We start from the raw sequence: 23,147 nt of genomic DNA on the forward strand, positions 1-23,147 counted from the left end.
CTGTGGTAAGACTGCAAATTTGGAGGGTATCATCTGCTCTCACAAGCTGTACTTTTAGCCTCTCCATAGCAGTATTTATTTATTTTTGTACAAAGAAAACTCTAAGATTTCAGCACTGAAGGAATGGTTGTAAGGTGAAGTTTTTAATATGTCAAGAGAATTTGAAATGACCTTCATTCCTTATTCCACCTGACCAGTGTGTAGAGTGGATGGCACTAGCACCCTGTATCGCCCTACAAATAGCACACATGCAGCAACTTGTCACTGCACTCAACACTTGGTGATAAATCTCAGCAAAGCTACAGGGCTACACATACTGATGGTCTGCCCACACTATTGTCACGATGACTTCATACTCGGCAAGTTAGTTGGATCTTCCAGATTAGTTGGCACACATGCCAAAGCGTTACTTTTGACTGGTCAGGCTGTTTCTGTCTGACCTGCTTTGCTCTTTTCTTTGTAGCAAGGCACTGAGCTGCAATATATCATGGTATACATATACCATGATACAGACTTGTTATTTTATTTGATGCTAAGTCAAATGGTTGTGTTTTTGCAGACAAATTCCAAATCCCACCAATTACTAGTTAAACATTTGACTTTCCTACTGTATTTGTTAAAACATGTTTTAAAAAAAAAGGTTTTCTTTAATAATAATAATTTCATGTTCTTGCTCTTTTTGTTCAATTTCTGTATTTTCAGAAGTGGACAAACATACAGAGAAACAGCTCTATCCAAAGAGATGCAAAACAGACAACTGAAAACGCAAACACATGCACACATACAATATCTCTCTGTGTTGTTCTCTCTCTCTCTCTCTCTCTCTCACACACACACACACACACACACACACACACACACACACACACACACACACACACACACGAGTAAAGGGCTTATTTGAGGTTATTATGGGACATTAGTTTGGCTTGGGAAATGACAGGGCTTTGCATGATTCTGCCGTTGCATAGCAACCTAGGTAATTTTCAGATAGCTAACACTGCTTCATTTTAGGTGATAGAATTTTATTTTTTGTTAATAAAACAGGAGGAGTGTAGATATTTTTGGCTGCCAGCCACAGGGAGAAAGAAATGGGGGATAGAATAAAAGAAAAAAAAAAAAGCAGTCTTTTAAATTGCATTTATATATCACTATGTGTTTTTAAGGGGACGTAACTGCTATCAGATTCTATTTTCTATTAACATAATGAAGATTAACATTGTTAATTGACATATTTGCATGTTGCAAATGTGCTGATAATGAACAAATCAGTTTAGTCTTTAGATATTTCAACGAGGAAAATTAAACAATCAAGCACTGCTCTGTAGGGACTTACAGCATTGTTAAGCTTTTTGTACGGTTATACGGTTATATTAAAGCACTGGAAGCACTCGGTTAAGACTGGGGAAAAGTCATAAAGTCATAATCATTCCACCGCAAAAAAGGAAAAATAATCCACAGCTGGGCCTTCAACCGCGATTTGAGGTCTACTCTTTTGCATGATGATGGTACAATTCTACAATCCAAAGTCTGATGTCTTTCATACATGTTGAACTTCATGCAATGTATTTTTGTAGTACAGTACAGTGTTTTATATGAGCAATATATACCTTTTCAAGTCCTCTTTCAGAAAAGGACTGCATAGTATCTTGGCAAAACGTTTATGACAATTTACTTCTACTCTCATGAAAATTATGTATTTGAACTAAAACTACTTTTTCCAGCAATGCAGCCTCTCAAAAGAGCAAATAAATATGCACTTAATTAGTGAGTGACAATAAAAAAGAAAAGATTCCACTTTTTTAGTTAGGCAGGTGAGTTTGAGCCTCTTCCACCCCAGCTACCTCCCACAATTTTACTTTAAACTGATATAAGAAAACCTTACATTCGACATGACAGTTTTTCACCAGCACCAGGAAAGTGAAGACACTGACCTGAACTTCAGTAACCAAACTTAAGTAGTTTCTATGCAGTGAAAACAATAGCAATACATGAACTCCTGGTGCTCCACGAGGACTATATTCAAAATCAAAAACTCACATTCTTCTCTCTTTGGTCTAATCAAATTTCTCACCATCAAAGGTCCCACCAAGGCATGCAGTGTCAACAATTACATTGTAACACAGATTTAATTAGACAACTAATTTATTAATATGCAACTTCTAGGAGCCCGGGTTGACAGCTTTGATCACTGTTTGTGAAGTTAAGTTGATGGTGTTAGTAACATCCATGAATAACAGAAGCGCTGTGTAGGTTTTCTGAATTAGTAAATCCTTTTGAGAATAATGTAGCCTTCAATTCAATCTCCCCTTTAAAGTAGTAGAAGAAGAAAGACAAGTATTTATGATGTACTGCTATGTCACAAATTTGATTTAAAAGATAAATATTGTCATTTGAAAAAAACTAGTGTGAAGCCAAGACATAATAAATATACTAAATAGTGCATTTAACATTTGGCAATTAAAACCAAGATGAACACAATGAGAATTTGCATCCCAAATGCCACACTAGGTCACTCCCAGCTACTCCTTGGATAAAAGGGAGAAAAGATAAGGAATAAAAGAATGTGACAGAGCGCGAGGAAAGCAGAGAGGTACAGAAAGGGAATGAGTCTTAGGAGAGATAGAGCTACTGTACAACATGCTGCTGTAGTGGCAGATAAGTATTATTCTGGTGGGGCAGATTAAAAGACTACAATCTTCCGATGAATATATTAACATTTCATGAGACAAATCGAGGACTGGCAATCTCTTCCCTTGCATAAATAATGAACTAGTTTAATATGAATGCCTAGTTGAGAGCCTCCCCTGACATGTGCGAAATTGAATGGGATGCTGTGTGCGAGTGTTATTTGCAGGATGTGTGTAAATGCGAGTAAAAACGTGTGTGTTTAGTGGACGGGGCAAATGGGATTTCTGTTGCAATATGTGTTGGGGTGTTGGCTACTGATCTGTGCTGTTCCTGCACGTTCAGGCAATGAGGAGTCTTTTTTTCCTTTTTCCAGAATGAAGAGATCAATTGCAGCATACACCAGAGTGAAAGGAATAAAGTAAAAAAATTGTTGTTTTAAAAGTGTAAAGTGCAGTAAAAGCTGTAAGACATCTCATCAATTTCACACCTTCTTCTCTATTATAGTATTTGAAAATATATTGACCTTACAATATAAAGCACCTTGAGGTGAAAGTTGACATTTTCCTCTAAATAAAATTGAATTGAATAGGGTCATTTTTTCCAGCTGCTGGCTACTAACCCTAACCCTTACCCTGACCTATGAAACTTAAAGGCACAGTATTTCTGTGTTATTTCTGTGACAAATAGAATAAATAAGGCTTCCAAGATAGTATGATAATGGGGAGATGCTTCTGCTATAGTTTACCTTTTCTTTATAACGTTAACTATGAAGATAAATATTAGAAAAAGTAATAAAAAGTTCCTTATGGTTAAGTCCTCTTACTCTCTTTATGTTTTTATGCATATATCATTTCCATCTCATCTTTGGCTCGCTCACTCACCTCAGCCACTCTTCCTCTTTTTGTGTAACTGGGAGATGGAAAGAATTAAGTTGTAGAGTGCTAAAATGATTAGAGATTACAGATATTTTTCTTTTTCTTTTTTCTTTTGCTAAAATGCCTCTGCATGTTTTTGCACTCTACGACAGAATGACATCTGCAGCAAAGTTGTGGAATTTTGAGTGGAACCCTGCTGATTATTTAAAGCAGCCATAGCAAAAACTGGAAAATGCGCCAGCTACCCAAGTGTGAAAGTAGTGGGTTTAAATTGATTTTTGATCCGTGAAAACACAAACATGGTGTGAACTGCGTCGCTTCCAGTTCGCTGGCCCAGTTTAGAATGGACTTTACTGGCAAGGGTGCAACCCAAAAAAACCAACAAGCCGATCAACATTTCTCAGCAGAGTACGGACAAGTTGCCAACCACGGTACGTGTTTCAGCTTTGTGTTTTACAATACTATGCTCATGGTCCTGCATGCACACAGTAGAGGAAAGTAACAAAACAAAGCAAAAAAGCCCCCAAAAAACCCACATAATGAATGACATAATGAAGTGCGTGTTATATTGATTTAACTGAAGACTTTTGGCATTAATCTTTTACCTCGAGACCACGATGAAAAGAGTTTTGAGGAGCCTCTTATCAGTCTATGTTATGAGCAGCTATTTCTTATTCCTTTTACTCTTTGCTACTTTAGCGCGAAGTTCCCAGAGTCTGTTAAAGCTCTGCCTTTTGACCCTGGTTTCCCTAGAGCGTGACAGATCAGTTCAGTCGAAGAGGGTCAAGTAAAGTTCACAGATAAAGGGCAGTTTGGGGAGAATGAGGGATGAGGGGGAGGCGAAGCAAGAAAGAAACGTTCAGAATGAGAGATCTCACCTTGCTTCCACATGAAACATCCAAAGACACCAGTAGCTGATGCAGCATTAAGGTTATGCTACTATTAGGCTGTGTGTGATCAAGCTTGTGCACTATATCAGCGGTCCTCAACCCCCGGGCCACAGACTGGTAGCGGTCCGTGAGTCGTTTGGCACCAGGCCACGAGAGTTGAGGCTCGGGTGTGAAATTTATGGTTTTCAGGATATTTAGCGGTTTTTATCGTTATTTTTTTAATCGTTTTTATTGCTAACTCGGTTTCCCTGGGTCTTTTCCCGTGTGTTATGAATAAATCTTCTTTTTTTGGTACGGGTACTGGTTTTATTTTGTTGTATTTATCTGCTTTAAAGGCCGATCTGTGAAAATATTGTCTGGAATACACTGGTCCATGGTGCAAAAAGGTTGGGGACCACAGCACTATATAACATGACTTTTTTCTTCACTTTGATAATATAATGAGAACCTGTTGTGAATCTGAGGAATAAAAACAATCAGTAACTGGGATAAAAGGTCATGTAAATACCCAGTCGGACACAGAGACCTCCTCTCGGTTACAGCCATGTCATAGTTTCCATATCTGCGAGTCTGCTGTGGTAAACAATGTTATCAGATGGTGAGCCTGTGGACGTCCACATGCCTGCCAGTTTTAGTGACAATGCAGACTAACTAAACTACGACTGACCAACTGTGGATATAATAATAATAATAATTATAATAATAATAATAATGGATTGGATTTATATAGCGCTTTTCAAGGCACCCAAAGCGCTTTGCCACGGTGCCCTTTAGCACACTTGGGTGGACTTTATAGATGTGTAACAGGAAGGCCTACCTTCTCTGGTGTCTGCATCTTCCCATGTCTGTGTCTGGAACTGAGTATAATCTTTGCCTTTGTATTTTTATTATTTTTTTTGTCATGTGCTCACAGACAACTCATTCAAGTGATTCTGAAGCTTTTTGGCAAGAATTGCCAGGAATGTGAGGATTCCCCACAGTGGTTAATGCCATGGCCCACTGCAGGAACAAAGCTGGAGTGTCGCTATAACTCCCTTCAAACACGCTCCCTTCCATTCTAGTTTTCCTCAGTTGCTCTGGCTCACTTCTTGGCAGTTGAAATTGTCAAAACAGTAGGTGAAATCCTTCACAGCATTGTGTTACTTGTGAACACCAGAAAGAAACTATTTCTATGTGAGTATTTACAGATTGTTGAATTGTCAAAATCTGCTGAACTCACATGTGTTAAGTTATGAATATGAGTATTTTAGAGCCTAAGCACAACAGATTTCCAACAGTTTTTGAACATGGATCCAGCACGACGAGGGCAACAGCCTGGCCATGGAAGATGGAGAAGAGTGTGGTAGTGTAGCAAGGGGAAGACAAAAGAGTATAGACTGATACAGAAGAGAGAAGAGTGGTTCTTTCTCCCATTGTCACATGAAGGAAAAAATTGGGGCTGATTAGAATCTGTAGCAACCACTATTTTGCAACTTTTGTTACAACATGTTGTTTATTCTGTTTACTATATTGTAATGTGGTATGTAACCATTTCATACATCATTAGTAATCAGTTTTGTTCCTTTTGAATAGACCTCTTGAAATTAGCATGTGAAGAGTATTCACTATGATACCCAATAGCAGTCAGTTAACAAGAAAGAAAATTCAAGAAAATTTCTGATTTGATTTTGGCTTCCTTGTGATATTGTTGAGTTTTTGATTTCTCTTTTTACTGCATGAATCCTTTTTTGTTACTATTCTGTGATCCTGTTTTGGTTCATGTTTCCGTTATTATTCTGGTAATACTGAATGTCTTTTTTTTTACTTTTGTTTTGTGATATCTTAAATTTTGGTTCATGACTTTCTTATGGAACAGGTCTATTATTTATTCTAGTAGCAGTTGTGGAGATCACCTTTGCTGTGTTTCTGTCTCATTTCTGTGTCTAAGGCCTTGGTCTCGTACATCGTGTTAAACTTTAGTATTCACGTCTGCATCAGTATCTTCAGGCTATTACCTTTTAGTCTTTGAAGGTTTGTTTTCTTTCATGTCCTGTCTTAGTTTTACTTCCTGTCTTTCTCCCTCTGATTGTCTCGTCTTGTGTTATTTCACCTGTGTTTAATTGCCTTCCCATTTGTCATCCACTAATCAGCCCTCCGTGTAGAAATAATCCCGCCTTCCCCTTAGTCTTTGTCACGGTGTCTCTTATGCTTCCTGTGTAAGCTTGAAGAGCATGCATGTTCTCATTTTTCTGTTTCCTTCTTGGACTTTGATTATTTCTTTAGTTGTTAATGGTTTAAAAGCTTGTTTTTGTTAGCCTCCAGCTCCAGCCTCCTGAGTTCACACTTCACTCTTACAATATCACATCTATTGGAGAATGAAATGTGCACAAAATACAGCTTTATGTTAAATACTTTACCTCAATAAAGTCAGAGAATGCAACACATCTGATTGATGACACTTAACTATTATGATTCACATCTGAGCTCTGACAAAATATTAATAGGATGTAAAGTTAGAAGTTTATTTGGAGTTCTTTTGATTAGTTTGCATATTGTGACTTCTTCTACAGAAACAGATATTGTAGAGATCATCAACTGCTGGTTATATGACAGTTGTTTCTTTTAAGTCAATCTTTCAAAGAGGTAAAAAGAGTCCATAATGTAGTTTATATCATTCATAAAGAGGTATTTTTCAAGTCAGCAGTTGAAGTCTAGTTACATAGTCTGTTGTTAGTGTACACCTAGTACACATGATGTCCCCAAGCTTTCCCTGCTTGCCACCAAAAGCGGGTGTGTAGATGTCTTGAAGCTGTGTACACGAGTCCATATGCATGCATGATGTATCTGAGAAAGTGTGCGTGTGTGTGTCTATTCCCTGCACAGCTTCTGTCCACAGTCACTGTCAAAGCTAGTCCACTGGGTCTTTCAATGCACAGGTGGTGATAGACTGGCCCCTAATGAGTCCATATGGACTGTCTGGGAGAGGTGTGTGCTGTGTGTGTGTTTGTGTGTGTGTGTACCACTGGCCGGTAAAGTCACTGTGCACTTTAGATATCAATGTTCCTCTTGTGCACAAAAGGTAAAGCCCTGCTGTATGTGAGAAAGAACAACCCACCCACTGAGAACAGTAAAGATGAAACTTGCCACAGTGGGTGAACTAAAGCATCCTGCAAACAACTGCTATGCTTTTACAACCACATACAAACATGCACACTGGTTATGCAAATTCTCTGCACTGCATTGTGTAACAATCAAATTATGGGTTCTGTGGCCAGCATTGTTATGGCTTCTACTGCACATCTATTGGTGTTCTGTTGATCTTACAGCAGTTTCTGTTTATACTTGTGTCAATTCTCAAGGATTCATTTTGCATTTTAATGCATTATATTTCTTATAAAACTGTCAAAACCAGGCAATTAGAAATTAACTACTGAGTGTCCTGAGCTGGATAGAATCAAGCATTTCTGTAACAGACTTTCTCAGTTAGATTAACCCAGTTTGTTTTTCTTGTATGTGTTTTTAGTCTGGCTAATCATTTATCTTTGCTTGGTTTTTCAGATTTCCACCAATTACCTCCTTACCAGGGAGTGCAAGCTGTCCCAATGTCAACCGATAAATCACCGAATTGGGATAAAGGATTGAAGAAGTTGAGTAAGTAACATCTGTCCTTGATCATTGCTCTGCAGCTCAGCTCTTCTATATTCTAATTCCGTCATGCGCTCCCAGGACATTCCGGATAAACAGGATTTTCCTCCAGTAATTCCAGGAATTCAACTGGACAAGGCTTCCAAAGGAAACCTGCATCACCACTGGCTGTCACCTTGGTTCCACCAAGAAACCCCACAACCTCAGATTCTCCATAGCCTCCTGCATGGCCTTGCACTCCATCCACAGTCAGGCTGGTCCGTGATACTGCAGCCAATTCCACCTTGGTTCATACTCCATCCTGCTCCACAATTCTTATTATAGGTATCTCCATCATGTTGAAATTCAGCATGAAGATGGACAAAACTTACAGCTTTCCTTGTGCTTGAGTTCTGTAAGTTATTGACAAAATCCCAGAGATTAAAGAAGACTATCTGAAGTTGAAGTGGGTTGTAGTCCATGTGGGAACAAATGATATCCAGTATCAACAGTATGAACTTGTGGTTACCGTCACCTGCTGTCTCTACACTCTAATAGACTGGGTTCTTGGATGTTATTGGCATAACTATCTTAATGTTTACACCACTTGCATGCTGCACCTTTCTCTGACAACTGCGACCCAACTGCCACAATCTGGTGTTTAAGTGATGACGTATGAATCCTTCTCCTGGGTCTAAACGACTCGGTGTTTATTGAGGCAGTTGTGTTTTTAACGTGTTTTAATGCTTTGTATCTTATTCTATTTAATCTGAAAAAGTCCCTAAAAAAGGCAGTAATCACTGTCGGCCTCTCTTGGGTTTTATTACCACTATTCATTTTAAAAGTCAGTTTTAAAAACATTATTATGTAACTATAGGTCAGCCTGTGAAGCGGTAAATTAATTACTAACCTCGTATTGTGGATTGATTATCTCAGTTGTTCTCCTGACTGAAGTTTGGTCCGTTTACAGCATCCTGCCATGCGATTGCATTTGTCCCTAACCATCAGGAACCATCACCTTAGCTTTCATCGAGTGGAAAAAAGTTAGCGTTTATCCTCCAACTTCACTGCGCTAATGTGTTTATATTATGCTAATCATGGCTTTGTAGCTAGCCACCACATAGCACAGGGGTGGGCAACTCCGGCCTCGAGTGCCGGTGTCCTGCAGGTTTTATATATTACCCTGGGTCAACACACCTGAATCAAATGATTAGTTCGTTACCAGGCCTCTGCAAAACTTCAGGAGATGTTGAAGAGGTCATTTAGCCATTTGAATCAGCTGTGTTGGCTTAAGGACACATTTAAAACCTGCAGCACACCGGCCCTTGAGGCCTGGAGTTGCCCACCCCTGACATAGCACATCATTATATACCACGTAGCCCAACTTCAGTAACCCCACAAACATCACTGCTATTTAGCATAAATGTCTTCATTTATGTTCCCTTATTTAGAACATGGTATATCATGTTTAGGTGGAAAATAGCGAGCTACCTTCCTGCTAACTTCTAACTCTGTTAAATTTCAGAAATTCTGTTTCTGTGGATGACTGGATGTTAAACATAATTGTTACACCTGGTAGAGCAGCCATACTGATCATTTTATTAAAGATGAAAGAATTTTGACAGTTTGTAACTCTCAGTGATCCTGCAGTGTTCTTTTGACTTTGGGACCTGTAGCGGAGTTTGGACCCGGAAACAGCTAATGACGTCAGACTTAAAGGCTGAACCAGAACTACACATCAAGCTTCAATCCCTTGAGTGACCAGTTCACATTTTTCAGGTTTGTTCATTTCAATCTAATTACCGCCTACAGTAAGCACAGTCTTGAAAATTCAGGATTACAGTAACACAGTAGTCCTGAATTTAATAGAGTAATTCATTTAAATGGGGACTTTAATTATTTAATGCATCTGCATGACTGTCATAGCCACCAATAAACCAAATCCTGTGGAGACTGTCTGCTCCTAGACCAGCGGTCCCCAACCCCCGGACCAGTACCGGTCTGTGAGTCGTTTGGGACCGGGCTGCGAGAGTTGAGGTTCGGGTGTGAAATGTATGGTTTTCAGGGTTTTTATCGGTTTTTAGCATAATTTTGTTATCGTTTTTGTTTTTGTCGTTTACTCGTTTTTTCTGGGTCATTTCACGTGTGTTATGAATAAATCTTCTTTTTTCGGTACCGGTACTAGTTTTATTTTGTTGTATTTATCTGCGACACCTTAAAGGCCAGTCCGTGAAAATATTGTCGGGCATAAACCGGTCCGTGGCGCAAAAAAGGTTGGGGACTGCTGTCCTAGACCACCTAAGAACAAACAAAATACCAGCCAAAAATATTTGAAATATGAAAAATCACAAGAAAAAAAATACTTTTTTAACTGCACTAAAGAACAAAAAAAATAAATGTGGAGTATTAAAAACATGAGATTACTCTCTTTCAAGTCCCTGACAGTTTATGACTTAATAATTGATTAAAAGATTGATTTATTTTGCCTCATAGAAACCTGGCTGCAGCAGAATGAATATGATAGTTTAAATGAATCAACAACTGAAGTTATATTAACTGTCAGAATCCTCGAGGCAAAGGCCAAGGAAATTATTTTAACATTCATATATATTTTGCCAATAACAGCCTCAATACTGTATTGAATTATTAGACTGAGCTTTTCTCAAAATGTAAAGTAACGTACATGTGGCACTGAACACTGAACAGTTTTTCCTGAAAACCCTCTTTTGTCTGACAATTTCTTAATAACATTTAATTTTATAATAATGGACTACACCGAACTGGAAAACATTTTCGGTACACTAGATATTTCACTGAAAATGCTGTAACACAATTTAAAGTTCATCCTTCTATGTTCAATAGAATTCTTTGTACCAACACAATTCAGAGCAGTTACGAGAACCTCACTCCCACAGAAGTCAATTATCTTGGTAATAGTATTATATCGTTATGGTTTATGTTCCTGAATACAGTTACTCCAAAAAAAGAAAGTGTCAAATCAAAGAGCCAAATTGATGATTCTTAAATGCCATAAAGGGAAAATGGCATTGTACTAATTTAATAAGTCTTTGTTAAAGTTTTTTGCTCTCTAAAAAAAAGATTTCTTTAAAAATAAAATTCCAACCATAAGAGAAAAAAAATATTCACAGTCATCCCTCAGACATACAATTAACTACAGCAACTTTAATAACTGCTGATATTTGATTACACTCTTTCATGCCTATTGGTCTTTCTGAATTAACTTCAATAATATCTTCCTCTAAATCATCTACATCTTTATTGGACATCATTCCTAGAAGACCGATCAAAAAAGTATGATCATTACTCAGCACCACAATTTAATATGCATATCAAAAAAGGTAAAAAGTCCTTACTTCATCAAACTATCTTAGCTAATTCTAGAACAATTTCCATCCTTATTAAAAAAAATGAAAATAAAAGAGTAGTTGTCACACAGCTAACTGATCATTTGCAGAGGAAATGTCTATTTAACAAAACGAAAAAAAAAAACGAAATTAGAAAACTTATTGTATCAAAAGAATTGCACTGTAGTTTGAAAAATGTCTCTCTGACAGATTACAGTCTGGGGAGTCTTCCTCAGACACTAAACCCACATAGCAAAATTGGTATGGCCCGGATCAGGCTCACACAATGTGCTTACACATGGCCCACACAAAGAATGACGGTTCCTTTGGTGGCCCACACATGGGCCAGCACAAGGTCAGTTGCATACACACTGTTGGTCCTATGCTGGGCCATGTGTGGATTACCTCCGGCAAACCTGATCTGGGCCACCAAAGGGCCGTCATTCTTTGCGCTATGTGGGCCATCCGTAGGTGGTGTGCAGCCACGGGCCAGTTGTAGACTGCTGGCCCTGTGCTGGCCCAGAACAGTTTCAGCTCTGGCCCCAGATATCAGCCTAATGTGTACCTTAATCAAGTCATGTAATAACAACATGTGCCAGAACATAATAGTGCAAAAGTAACTTGCTGAAACTCTGTTCAGACAGTGAATGGACTGATTCTTATATAACGCTTTACTACTCTCCCAGATTACTTAAAGTGCTCTATACAACATGCCATATTCCCCCAATTACACACTTTCTCTTAACTGAGAGCTTTCTAACTAAATACATCATACATATTCACACTCTTGACATGCAGACTGGAGGAGCCAGGATTCGAACCACTAACCTTCCGATCAGCAGGTGACCTGCTCTACCGCCTGAGCTACAGCCACCCACAAACTTGTCAGACCTGCATTTGAAACATTAGCAGTATAGTATTGCAACAAGGCATTTGGGTCTTCTGACTAAAATAGGAACATAAATAGTGCCATCATTGCCAGACCTAGCCCATATCTGGTTGACATACACTCTGCCAAGACACCAGTCAGTCAGAAGTGCCAGCTTGATGCCAGATCTGGGCCAGACCTGTTTTCTCTGAGCCTGGGCCACATAACCCAAACCACAATTGTGCCAGATATGGCATGCCATCACGTAGACCAGACGTTCCCAAAGTGTGGGGCCCGCCCCCTAGGGGGGGCGCAGAGCCATTGCAGGGGGGGCGCGGCATGAAAAGGGAAAAAAAAACCAAACAAAAACAACGCTTGGACACTGCTAGCATGGGGCGCCCACACAAACGCAAAGCAGGAGATGAAGCATCGCTGAATATGTTTCCAAACCAACTTCATTCTAAGCCAAAGACTAGAAAATATGGTGAAGCATATCTTCCCTTTGATTTCACCTGCACAAGTGCCGAGGTAGGTCTCCCTGCAGGATTGGTTTTCCCTTTGTCGGGAGCAGCGCTGGGCTGTTTAAATCACGGACAAACAGTATCCCACATTCTTGATTTGTAGTTCACAAACACTTGTTGTAATGACTAACTACTCCTGACATGTTGGAGATGTTAGCTCTTTATACAGTAAAGTTACAGTGGGATACAAATAATATCAGGCTGATCCTGCCACGATTTGTTCCCCCGGTTCAAATCACGGACAAACAGCATCCAACAGTTGTTTATGTTTTTGAACCCATTTTGCATAGGGATTTTTTGAAAAATGTATTGATAGCAATGTTGAATATTATTACACAGGAAAAAAAACAACTACATGTAAAATAATTACACCGTGATGCCTCTGCCTTTCTAAATGGAGGGACAGTAACTGCGTGTATATGTAAGCGTGTAAAACCTGCAGATAGTCAGATTAACAGTATTTCGTCTCTATCTGCCATTCTGCAATTCATCTCATTTAAACAATAACGTGGCGCACAGCGTGACGTGAAAAAGGCACATACCTTTGACGTTGCATGACGAACTCTATATTCCTCGTCCACACATAAACGCAAAAAAGGAGTTTTAAAAAATCTCCATTCTCGGTGATTCGAAACGCCGTTTACACGTGGACGAAACAGCTGCGTTTTCAAAAATACCCGTGTAGGTGCCGACGTAGCATAAAAGACTTTATTAGTTTATTTTCTTGCTACCTGCATATTACTTGTATTTGCTTAATTGTTTACTAAATGTTTGAGGTGTGAAATAAACCGCAATGGAGCAAAATATGGGTGTGTGTGGTTGGAGGATGTGTTCTTGCGTGCGTGCGCGCGCGCGCGAGGGGGGGCGCGAACATTTTTCTTGTAAAACAAGGGGGGCCCAGCAAAAAAAGTTTGGGAACCACTGATGTAGACAGTGCCATCTATGCCAGGCCTGGCCCATATCTGGATGACATACGTCTTATCGTGCCAGAAGTCAGCCAGCAGTGCCGGCTTGATACCAGATCCGGGCCAGACCTGCTTGCTATGTGGGAAGTTAGCCATGTAGTTCCACGTGGTTTTTTGCTGGACTCAGACATTTTATGTTATAGATGCTTCCCTCAGGTAATATTATTAACACAACACTAGGATACATTTTCATTTCTATGCAGATGATACCCAACTATTTTTATCTATATTATTGCTCTGTTTATTTATCTTTAAAGCCACATGCATAATTCAATTAGTTATAGAACATAGTTGGTGCAGGTGTGTCTTAAAGAAAAAACTTTGATTTCCCATAAATTTCTTCTCCTAAATTCAAACAAAGCTAAGGTTATTATATTCTGCCCTAAAATCCTCAGAAATATGGTGTCAAATCAGATCCTTACTCCAGGATATGTCCTTCAATACACACATTAAGTATGCAGGACTTCTTTTTTCAACTCCGCAATGTGTCTAAAATTAAAAACATCCGGTCTCAGTCAGATGCTGAAAAACTAATTCATACATTCATTAATTCTAGGCTGGAGTGTTGTAATTAGTTATTTTCAGGTTCTAAAAGCTTCCTTTTAATCCAAAATGTTGTAGTGAGAGTACTAAGAGGGGCGAGAAAGATCATATTTCCCCCATATTAGCTTTTCTTCACCGCTCCCTATCAAATCCAAAGTTGAATTTAAAATCTTTGTCCTCCTCACATACTAAGTCTTGATGTGATCCCAATATATCTTGAAGACCTCGGTAGCACATTATCACAAAAGAGCACTTTGCTCTCAGACTGCCACCTTACTTGTGGTTTCTAAAAGTAGAATGGGAGGCAGAACCTTCAACTGTCAGGTCACACTCCCATGAAATCAGCTCCCATTTTTTAAATCAGACTAAGCTTTCCTTTTTGATGAAGCTTATTGTTAAAGCTGGATCAGATGACACTGTGATGGTGCAGGGTTATAATTATTATATAGGCTCATACGGCTACGCGATTTATGTGGTGCTCTAAGTATTTCATCTCCACTCACAGTTTTTCACGTCACAGGTGTTTATATACCGCTCCAGCATGTCATTAAATTTTTGTTTCCTCCCTCTCTTGGTCTGTGTAATCCTATCTCCCTAGGCTCTCTTTTTCTCTTCTCTCTTCCCTCACCCCAGCTGGTCACGGTAGATGGGTACCCCTTCCTGAGCCTGCATTTGACTGATGTTTCATCCTGTTTAAAGAGAGTTATCCCTTATCACCATTGCAAAGTACTTGCTCATGGGAAGTTGCTTGATTATTTGGGGTTTTCTCAGGAGTCCTTTAGGTCTTTATCTCGCAGTATAAAAGCCCTTAAGTCAGTTAAATAAATAAGCCTGAATTCAGCTGAACTGAACTTTTGTTGTTATGTGTTGTTAAAAAGCTGCCCAAGTTACTTTAAAGATTAACTAATAATACAAATATGTGACTATAATGTACAAAACAGTGTGCCTTCAAATGGTTAGTCTGACCTTAATATTGTGTTTCCATGTAATCTTTGTCTTTAAAGATAAAATGTTTAAGCATAGCAGAATCCATTTTTATGCAACAGATCTATCTGCAGGAGTTTTGCTTACAAATGCAAAAGAAAGGGAACAGTTATATCAGTTTAACTGAACACAGTGGACAGATGTGTTTCACACAGTCGGCATTGTGTACACTAAACTTAAACTATGAGGTGTGTGTGTGCTAGATTTTTCCATTCGAGTTCAAAAGCGTTATCTCTTTATTTGTTTATTCAACACAGGCTGAGTCACAGTGTTGAGTCAGTGGTTTAAAGCAGGTTTGACCTGCTACATGAAACCTGCCTCACATCATCTGGAGGAGCGAGACGGCTGCAAAAACAATAACAAAGAGCACTTTGTGTCAGCAGACTAACAAAGTGACACATTTCATTATGCATGGTGGAGAGAATCTCCAGTAAACACTTTGATGTTTTTCTAAAATGTCAAAACACAATTAACATACAATCCAATTCAGTGTTAGCAGCATACTGCTTTGTGTTATGTGTTACAAGTTTTGTTTGGATTAGCAGCAAAAACAAGAGAAGTAGGAATAAATTAATGAATGAAAATGTGTGAAGAAGATCGGATTCAGTGAAAGAAGTGCGTTATAACAGAGGAGCTCTACACACATCACAAATCGTGTGCTTACTTTGGAAGTGATTTTATTTTCTGTATTTCTGTCATCATGTGCAGAAGCAGAAAGACGTCACAAAATCAGCGTTTTGGAAAATAATTTTAATCACATTTTTCACAAATAGCTGCCTTGCACAGTTCTTTTGAAATATACTTACAGAAAACTTAGTGGACAACCACTTACCTGTTACCTGATCATTTAGTGTTTGCCTTGCTGGATTTACTGGCTGTTAACCAAAGATGACCAGCTGTATTAAAATATAAATGACATAACAGCATCAAAGTGATTCGCTTGCCATTATTTGTGGAAGTCAGTAAGAAAGGAGAAAATTAGATGAATCATTTGAAAGAAATGCTTATTGCTTAGCTTAATGCATCAGACAGACTTCAGAGCCGATAGTCAAAACTGACTTCATCACAAACCATCACAACAGTATATGTTAACTTTCCTCCTTTCACATATCAGATATAACTACAAGTCAGCAGGAGAAAGGTGAACAATTTGTTCTTCATTCAAATAGTTTAAGGATACTTCCTGTTATTTAGTCTTTATTGCCTTGTTGTCTTATTGAGGCCTAACATTTCATATAATAATTAGAACAGTCTGCTCTAATGCATCTGAGCAGGAAGAGTTAATGAAAAGGGAACATGCTGCTGTCTTGGAAGCAGATGACTGAGACAAAAAAAGAATATAATGAGGAATAATAAAGCACTTTTTCCGCCTACTGAGGACAGAACTGTATTAGACACAGTGAGAAAATGCAGCTTAATGTGAAGGACGTGACTTATAAGAGGCAAAAACATTTTTTCCTTGATTAATGTAATGCTATGCGGTCAGTTCACCGGTTGATCCATGAGCATTACTGTGCCAACGTTACCTCCTGGTGTGCCAGTTATTTCCATTAATTCAGACTCAATGTGACATTAGAAATAAACCACAAGGAGGACGAGTGTCATGGCACTGATGAGAGAGTTAAGACTACAAGCCTGGTGTTTTCAAAATTCTCATTACCATTTTTATTAAAGAAATAAAAATGTTAAATGATATTTAGAATGAATGCGTTTTTTATTTTAGTATTTAGTGTCTAATGGTCTATTGAAACAGAAATGTGGCATATGTTGAACATAGTTGTTGCTAAAAAGTCTTACATCACCATGGATGTGGATTATTTTCCAGCACGTCTACCTCTTAGATACACCTTTGGAATTTACTTTATGGGTCAAACACAAAGCAACACTAAAGAGAAACATAGCACACATTCATTTAGAAACCAGATTCAGCAACACTACAACACATTTACTTGTTAAATGCCTCTATTATTAGGAATATATTCATATATCTATATTAGCTAAAATGACTATGTTTAAAAAATAAACTGTATTTGAGTTACAAAAAAAATCACTGTACTATTTGAAGCACATTTAAAGCAAAACCGAGAACCAAGACTCCCCACTGACATCAAATAGATGGCGGTTACATTAAGGACCATGGAGCAGAGTGCATTTGCTTCCTGGCATGAAGTCCTGTATAAAATCTCCAATTCTGCAGCACTTTTATGACTGTTATTGACAGCTAGCATTGTCCACCATGTACTTGGCTAATAATAGACTATACAATGTTGAAGTAGTGCCAGCCATGAAGGCTTTTTTCATCTCTCTTGGGATTTTAGAGACATTTACAAACCAGGTTTCAATAGGAAACAAGATAAAAGTAAGAAGAACAGAGGAAAAAAATATAAGTACATTTAGTAGTAGGCAATTTTGACAGAGACAGAAAACACCATTGCCGACAGATGTGATTTACTCTAAGTGGCTTAAAGCAAGAGATGTGCTGTGTAGTTGCCATTTACAAATAATGGACCTGTCATACATGATGTGGGAAGACGAGGGTATAGAAAATGGGGGATGCTACTGATTCTTTGTGTGAATGTTTATGGAAAGGTCAACCTTATTATGCTGATATACAGAGAGAGCACAGTAGCAAAAACAAGCTTGTCAAACAAGGCAAGTATCTGTCAGGGTTACAAGGCAAGCGGAAGCCTAGTTAGTGATTATTTAAGCTGCCAGAGTGCTCCAATGAGGGGAAATAACACTCTATTTATAAATTCACATGTCTCAGGGCAAAGTGTGTTCTGTCCTGGACTCGTGTACAGAGAGAGAGCAAGAAGGAATGCTAACAAACACAATCGTAAGTGCTTCTCTAGGATATATCCATTGTTTTTTTGTTACTTACAGTAAATATGAACTAGAAATCCTACTAATAAAATTAGCAACGTTTGTTTTATGACTGTAGGTATAAGTAAATAATTCAGTGATGTTGGAATTTGTTGTGTGAGCAAAACCAAAAGAGATCAGAAAGAGCTGGCTGTACTTGTGCGTTCATGAAGCTCGCACCACGAATGCAATGTACGTGGCATTTGTTTAAAATGTGTTGGAAGCCATAAAATTAATATAAACCAAAAATGTCTGAGCAGTGCATAAAAAGCTTTTACAGTCTGATGGAAGAAGTGGTCCCCACCACCTTTTTCTTTAAAGAGTTAAAGGAAATATAGGATTCTGATCAAGCCTATTCAAGAAGGTGAAAGCAGTGTAATTCTCTTTCATGAATAAATCATTTTCTCCCCCTTTCCAGCCTCGATTTTCCTTGACAGATGCCTATGTGTCCTCTTCCATTACCCATGTCATTTCCTCTCCTTCAAGTGCAATTCCTGCTCTTGTCCTTAACACTGATCCCTGAGGACTGACATGTAAGGGGAGGGAAGTGATGGGGGGGTCACGAGGAAAATTGGTAAAAACTATAAAAAGGTTGCAGTGGAAATGATCAATGCTGTGTGCATTAAAAAAAACAGACTTAAAGACAAAAGAGCACGTAAGATAATTAAGACATCTCTTTGTTAAAAGTAATAATCATTATGAAAAAGAAAAAAAAACTTGCAGAATGACACAATATAAATCCAATACTGCCAGATGGACAAATGCTCAACCAGCCAGGCAGTCACACTTGAATATCGCACCTTACCAACTGTACAGTCAGCTACACAAAAGCTGTGAGAACCAGCTTGGAGGCCATCAGCTTTCAGACAGACAGCTTTCTATTCATGAGGCAATCAAATAGATATAAAACCAAGCTCATGAGTCATGCTCACACACAGATAGATATAACTGCTGCTGCTACTTTTATGCTTCCTCTCTACTGATACTAGATAAAAGAAGCTAGATAACATAATCCAGTATGAAAAAGTGTTGCGGTTAGAGTTAGCCATACATGATAAATGCTGGGGAGGAGAGAAAAGAAGAGAGAGGTAAATATATAGGGGAGGGGTTATGGGGTGGTTGAACGTAGGCGAATGAAGTTTAAAGAGTGCTGAGAAAAATTGGAGTGGGTGGTCAATGTGGAGTAAGAAGGGTGCAGTAGAAGGTAAAGAGTCAAAATTTGTGGAAAAATATGGAGAACATAAGCAAAACCAAGACGACGTCCCGGGGTGACTTTTCTGTTTCTCAGCTGTTTGTGTGCCAGAGACTTGGGTTACACCACAGTCAGCTCCATTCCCCCCAGACACCCCACACAATGGATGATTAATGGTAAAAGATGAAAGTAAAGCAGCAACATAGCAGGAAGAAAATAACATTGGATATGGGGAGAGGAAGGGTGTGAAAGGTGTAAAATGAGCGGATGGAGGAAAAAAAGACAAAATGTAGGAGAGACGGCGCTGAGGATCGGCTTTCTCTCTCCTCTGCCACGGCTAATTTCTGATTGTGTTTGTTTCTGTATCTCATCTTCTGCTTTTCATCTTTTATTCATGCCGTTTCATCCCCCTACCTTGTTTTTCTTCATACATTTCTCTCTGTCTCTCTCTTTCTCTCTCCCTCTCCCTCTGTCTTTAACTCCAGACTGTTAAATGTAGGTCACTCTGTCTGGAAGCTCCCCTCTCCTTTCTCCCTCTCTCTCCCTTGCCAGTCATTCAGACCATCGTTTCCTGCCTCTTCTTCTCCTCCACTGGGGATGCAATTTGTCTGGGCTGGGAGCCGGTTGCCGGATAGCTTGCTCGCCTGGCTGGATACCGCTGTACTGGATGTGATTTATATTGCGTATGGAGAGTGCAGGAGCTGCACAATTATAAGGCCCGGCCGCATCTATATCCTGGAATTAGCGGAGACATTTCCAGTGCTTTTTCCCTAGCAACGTGCAGGTGGAGATGAGCATAGCCAGAGCCCAAGCTGCTGCAAGACTGTTTTTTAAAAGAGGGCAGGAAAAAACCTTTGGCATTGCCCCTGCTTTCTTAATCTCGTCCAAAAAAGAAAAAGACCCTTGGAACGTTGCGTGTTCGTTCGCTTCCAAAATCCACCACATAGGTCCAAATTTCGTTTTCTTTCCTCTCACTTTTTGTGTCTCGTTATTGGCAGGCAGGTTGAGTTGTGCATATTCCTTTTGTCAGGATGATGCTCCGAGCCTCTTTGAAACAACTTTCAGCACAAGGCAAGAAAACAGAGATTTTTGAAAGGTATTTCTGGATTTTACAGCAGCTCTCCATCAAGAAGCGCAAAAAATATCGTAGTTATGTCAATGCTTTGCTTGCTCCTCTTCTCTCCCCTTCCAAAAAATCTGGGAGTGGAGTGGTGAGTGTGTGTGTCTGCTTCCCCTGCTTGCCGCAGTGCAGTGCGACTGGCTTGGAGAAGTGAGGGAGGCAAAACGCAGACTGTTGCTAACTCTGTGGTGGCAGACTGGCAAAAAGAGTGGTTGAATTGTGTGGAGCTGGATGGCTGCAGTTTTAGTAGCACAAAAATCAGCTGAGGCTGTCAATCAGCCATCACTCACTGTCAAGCACAGTCAAAACAAACAGCCTCGTGCATTAGTGGGAGCGTGAGTGGGTGTGTAAGTGGGTGTGAGCACAACAGTCATCACCTCAGAGACCATGCAGACAGACACCCTAAAATTCATATAGACAAAGACACCTCACGCACAGACACGCAGACACACACACACACGTGGCTGCACATAAATACAGACAGCTCTTATCCTGACTAGTAAAGGTTTTTGCTCTGCCTCTATATTTAGTTTAGTCTCCTGAAGTTTAGATACCTTAATGTAGTTTGCAACTGCCCAAAGATACAGATGCGTATCTTTCTCTGTCTTATTGGGTTGAGAAGATCAGGCATTCATACAAAGCTTATCATAATTAACTAAAACTAGACTAAAACTAGGTTTGAAACAACCGATTACCTGGAAGAAAAAGAAAAAATGAGAAAAGGGTACTTATGAAACGACCTAAATTCTAAAATAAAAGTACAGGTGAAAGGTCTTCAGTTTTAGTCTTTGTCATTGAATTGAAATTCAGCAACCCCCAAATAATCAGGCTTTGGTTCATGTATCTTTAAATCTTAAAATGCCAGTGCTCTGTAAGAGTATTTGAAATGCACACAGGTCAGAGGAGGACCTGACTTACCACCTCTTTCACCTCTCCTCAGGTGTCTTCAAAGCTTTTTTCAGAGGCTTTCCTTCAGACATTCACATTTTTTCTCCACTCCTTCTTACTTGTTTTTTCCCTTCTCTTCTTCACATGAGCAGGGCCAAGGTCTTCAGATGCACCTTTGTGCAAGGCTCCCTTTTTTTTTCACTGACCCGGCTGATCCCAGTCTCCCTTTCCTCAACTGCTAAAAGCTAGCTCACCTGCTTTTGCCACTGGTTTTCCAGTTCCTTCAGCAGGGTGGCCTGCTCCATGCCTCGAGTGCTTTAAGATTTTTTTCTAACGCTACTTTCATCTCGCCCTTGTCCTTCCTCCAGGCAGCACTGCCTGTTTAATTTTAAAAGAGTTTGTCCTGAGGGGAGGTAATCTTCTTTTCTCCTCATACTTACCTTCATATCTGCTTTCTGTTTTGTGACCTAATCTTTCGAAGCAAAATTTAGCCTGCTGTTCTCTTCCTTGGGATATTAAGGAAATACAACAGGATACAATTTCTTCTATTTTCTTTCTTTCTTTAATGCATTCCTCTGTCAAACAGTTCTGTTTTCAAGGTCTGGTTAATTATATTATAGCACATATGTCTCCAAAGAATACATATGGACATCTACAGTTATTCAGTCATTTAAAAACACATTGTTATGGAATGAATGTACCTACAGTCAGTGGAGAGTCATCTACATGTATGTCTGGTGCATTTTTGCTTGATAATGCAGTGAAGAGAATGTGAGTTGTAAATATACTGTTTGTGCAGTGCAATTAAATATAGTAATCTAAATGTTTTTCTAAGAGCTGAACAGCTGGTGTTTATTGAATTTCTGTTGTCAGCTGACTAAGACTCAGTTCACTAGCACATGGCTTTCAGCATCCAGACTGAGATAAGAAACATGGAGGATGTGATTTTTTTAAAGCCTTTAACCTTTGAAACAAGTCTTGTACAGTTCATGTTTGTTTTAAATGAGAGTTTGCATTCTTGAAAAAAAAAATTGAAGGCAGAGCCAACTGCTTTTTCCCTTTGTTTCCAATTCACACAATGCTTGTTTTGTGTCATCACTGCAACACACAGCGAGTGTAAAATAGCCACTTACCAGAGATTACATCTAACCTCTGTCTGGTTTGTTTAAACCAGTGTGTGTTTAATCCAACCAATATTACACTAATTTAAATGCCTAATCAATGATAATCCACGAATATATTGAAAAGCAAAGTAGACATGCATAAGAGGAATATCCAGTGTCAAAATGTTCTGATTCCTGCACAGAGCAAAATGGTCCTTGAGGGAGAAAAGAGAAAAACACTGCTATAGAGGGCCTAAATACAGCAGTGTGATATTGCAGAAACAAAGATATGTCATTCACCTGATGATAACTGAGAAAATGTAAACACAAGTGACAACCCTTTTAAACACTGTGGCTCTTGCTGCCCATTTTTTCCCCCCTTTTCCCCTCTCACCCCTCCCAACCTCTCCCCCATCCCTCTGTGACATGCACATACACATTGTCAGCCACATCCATCCATCCCATGCCTGCTAGGTGTGAAGAGGGAGATGGCAGTCGGTAATTGGTGAGAAAGCACTTTATCACTTTGCTGGAGAATAGATTACATCCAATGTGTTTCTAATATGATTGAACATAGAGAATAGAAATCATATCCCCTCTTGTCACAGAAAACCAAAGGCGAACTCCTAAAGTGAAAAACAAAATGCAGTACTACATTGCCCTGATATTTGTAATAAAATGCACTCTGATTTCACAATACTGCTCACGATGGATGCTGGAAAGAACTAAGGTTGTTC

At 39.1% G+C, this 23,147-nt stretch overlaps 1 long non-coding RNA gene across 1 annotated transcript; it reads right to left on the reverse strand.

Annotated features, from left to right (window-relative positions):
* Positions 1 to 632: 632 nt before the first annotated feature.
* Positions 633 to 22,751, reverse strand: LOC146507809 (uncharacterized). The gene is made up of 2 exons (XR_014876827.1): positions 19,714 to 22,751; positions 633 to 18,633 (listed from the first exon to the last, which is right to left on the reverse strand). It is a non-coding gene; the product is annotated as an uncharacterized LOC146507809 (long non-coding RNA).
* Between the last annotated feature and the right edge of the window lie 396 nt (positions 22,752 to 23,147).

Source organism: Neolamprologus multifasciatus, chromosome 11 (assembly GCF_963576455.1).
Source record: "Neolamprologus multifasciatus chromosome 11, fNeoMul1.2, whole genome shotgun sequence".
Classification (NCBI taxonomy): Eukaryota; Metazoa; Chordata; class Actinopteri; order Cichliformes; family Cichlidae; genus Neolamprologus; species Neolamprologus multifasciatus.